A 3,628-nucleotide genomic window follows, 5' to 3' on the forward strand; every position below is an offset into this window, starting at 1 on the left:
CCTTAGAAACTTAGTTGCTATGGATTACACAGTGGGAGTTGTAAGGGTCAGCAAAGATCAGAGCCCTGTCATTCTTCATTCAAAGGCAATTGTCCCTGAAAAATGTAACTTACTTCAATATTTAAGAGCCAGGCACTGATATTAAGCCAAAATGAAACTTCTGTTAAAAACCCATAATTAACCTTGTCTTCAACTCTAGGTCACACATTAATAGCAATTTCATAAAGTGGACATTCCTCTGTCTTTCATTCTGGAAGGCCCAGATAGGCTTTAAATAACACGTCTCTTGGAAAAATACATGGGTAATCGTTGCAATTTATTTTATGTCATTATCTAAGCCGTTGAGACCTCGAATTCCCAGCTCCTCTCCCTGAGGTAATTGCATACATCTTGGGAATGTGTGAAATGGTGTTAATATTCAGCACACCGGGCTTTTTCAAAGGACCTGCAGCTCACAATGGGGCTCTGTGCTGATGGATTTTTACAGACTTTGTTGTTGCTCGAGCACCAACTGCTGAAGAGACAACTTTTTTTACAGGACTACAACAGATGATGGGTTCCAGAACGGTTAATGCTTTCCTTATTTTATTTAGGCTAAAGGTGAAATGTGTGTCTTTAAAAGCACGCTGTTTGCAAAATGCAAATAAAACCAATGCACAAATGGAATAAAGTGTTTTCACAACTATCTCCAAAGTATTAGCTGTACAAGTTGTAATGAGTTTTTTTTTTAAATTTTCTGGCCTACTGAGAAAATGTGGGCCCCATTTTCAACACACAAGAATGTAATAGAGAGAAGATTACATGGAATTTTTATGGGTTCTGTTCTCTGATGTTTTGCACCTGGTATTGTGCTGTGCAGAGTGGATGTACATAATGCACTAATGTAAGAGATGAAATAATAAACAATGAAGCCCCCTAAACAGAATTACCCAGCGCAACTAAATAAAACTTCATTTTATAACTGTTGTATTTCATTTTTTTTAACCAAAAGGTTACTAAAAGTTTCAGGGCATGCTAACTAAAGAGTAAACAGTATTTTTTTTTTTTTTTTGTAAAGTTTTATCTTGATTTGTGGCTAGGGAGTCTGAAAAGCAACAAAAAAAAATTATCTATGTCTTAAATCACAGCAACACACAATAACTGACAGTAAGACTGCCAAATCTGAACAAGTAAAAATACGCTTAGGAGATGTTTAAAGACTGAACATGCATTCACAAAGTTAAGTGGAATTTATGTAAAATATTTACGCTCTGTATTGCTACAGAGTTTTGAAATAAATGACTTCACTGTTGTATTCTAAGGGGGTTCTGAGAATCTGGAACAAGGGCTTTAATAATGGCTGCTTGTTACTATACATTTTGTGCTTGAATTCTGATACCAAAGTACAAAGTGTATGCCTCTTATTACAGAGTGGGAAAAGTTCATGTCCTCACTTGTAAATATTTAAAGAGAAAAGCCATGGGTTTTTCATTGGTTGCATTTCTGTTCCATCCCACCCTTGCTCCAAGGAGCTTGGGACAGTGTTCAGTGTTCCTCTCCCCCCCCCTGCCCATTTCATCCTTCAGCTCTTCTTTCCTCCTGATTCCAAGGAGGCAGTCAAAGTCCTGGGCCGCTGTCTGTTGGGAGCTGGATGTGGGCAAACAAGCTGAAATTGAATCCTGATAAGACAGAGGTTCTCCTGGTCCAGAAGTCCAAGACTTGGGTATTGGACTACTGTCCTGCTCTGAATGTGGTTGCACTCCCTCTGAAGGTCCGCAGCTTGGGGGTGATCCTGGATCTGCAGCTGCTCCTGGATTCCCAGGTGGCGGCTGTGGCCAGGGGAGCCTTTGCTCAGCTTCGGCTGATTCGCCAGTTGCGCCCATACCTGAGTCGTTTAGACCTGGCCACGGTGACCCATGCCCTAGTGACATCCAGATTAGACTACTGCAGCGCGCTCTACGTGGGGCTACCTCTGAAGACGGTCCAGGAACTACAATTAGTGCAGAATGTGGCTCGTTGGTTCGAATCAGTCGGGCTGCTGCTTCGGCGGCTACACTGGCTGCCAGTTCATTTCCGGGCTGAATTCAAAGTGCTAGTTTTAACTTTTAAAGCCCTATACGGCTTGGGTCCAGGGTATTTGAGGGACCCCCTCCTTCCATACAATCTGACCTGTCCCCTCAGGACATCAGAGGGGGCCCTTCTGACTGTGCCACCACCAGTGGAGGTGAGGGGGATGGCGGCAAGGAAGAAGGCCTTCTTGATGGTGGCTCCCCACCTGTGGAACTCCCTCCCCTTGGAACTGAGAACATCTCCCTCTTTGAGTCCTTTCGGCAAGGGCTTAAAACCTTTTTATTTAAAGAAGTTTTTTAATGCTGACACAAGGGGGCGTTGCTTTTTATTTTTTTTTAATTTATTTTAACTTTGGGTTCAAGTTTCAATGTGCTTTATTGTTTTTAAATGTTTTATTTTTGTACATATTTATATATTTTATGTTTTTATATGATTTCTATTGTAAGCTGCCTTGAGTGTCCTTTACCAGGGCAGAAAGGCAGGATATAAATTCTATAAATAAATAAATAAATAAAATAATTGTTTTTAGTGGTTTGTTTGTTACTTTTAACTATCTTATAAACTGCCTTGAACCAGGGCTAGCCTCATGAGGCTAATTGAAATGACTGTTTCAAGAGGTGCGGTGGAGAGGAAGAGCAAAAGGACAAATGTCCCACAGCCCATGACTGCCCATCACCCTCTCCAGCCCAGTACCCACCGAGCTGCTTGACTCAGCTGTCTTACCTTCCCACTCACTCAACGTGAGTAGGAAGAGTTTGTGGTTGTAGCACCTTTTGCTTCAACTGCTGGAGGAAAAACAGAAACAAAGTGCTGCCCCTTCCTCTTCCTCTCCCTTCTCCCAGCTGCTTAAGAAAGCAGTGGAGGGACAAGGATGAGTGGAGCGGGATGATCTGGGGCCCACCCCCTCTTTACCTTGAGCTTTGGTGCCACCTCTTTTCCCTGCACTTCCCTGTTTGAAATAAACAGCATGAGCAGAGCATGTTGGGAGCATGCTGTGCTCATGCTGTTTATTTCAAACAGGATGGCATGGAGGAAGGAGGCAACACCAGAACTTAAGGTAAGGCAGAAGGTCCAGATTGTTGTGCGCCACCATTCTTTGCCTCACCCCCACTCCACTCCTTGCCTATCTAACTGCTTTGTTAAGCAGGGAGATGAAGGGGAAGGAAACGATGGTAGTGGCAGTAGCAAGAAGATTGGTGGTGGGGTATTTGCAGTCATTACCATGCAGGAGGTGCTTTTTGGGCAGTGGTGGGCTGTAGCTACATGTAGTGCTGTGCCCAACTGGGGTATTGCCACAGGAGCAAGCATAAGGGCTTCTGGAATCTTCCACATATGCTCAGCAGCTGGCAATAGGTCAATCTTGGGTTTTTATTTTACAGCAACATATTAAAGAAATAGTCCAGCTATAAAGAAACATTGCTTCTCGATTAATCTTCTGATTAGTTACTCTTCATCGTATGTCACCGAAAGGTAAATAATTTCCTCAACAGTTAAAGTTTTCCTCTTATAATTTTCCTTTTCAGGAACAAAAGAATGTGTGGTCTAAAAAGAAAATGGTAACATTTACTTTATAAAATTC

Source organism: Tiliqua scincoides, chromosome 3, assembly GCF_035046505.1.
Source record: "Tiliqua scincoides isolate rTilSci1 chromosome 3, rTilSci1.hap2, whole genome shotgun sequence".
NCBI classification, from domain to species: domain Eukaryota; kingdom Metazoa; phylum Chordata; class Lepidosauria; order Squamata; family Scincidae; genus Tiliqua; species Tiliqua scincoides.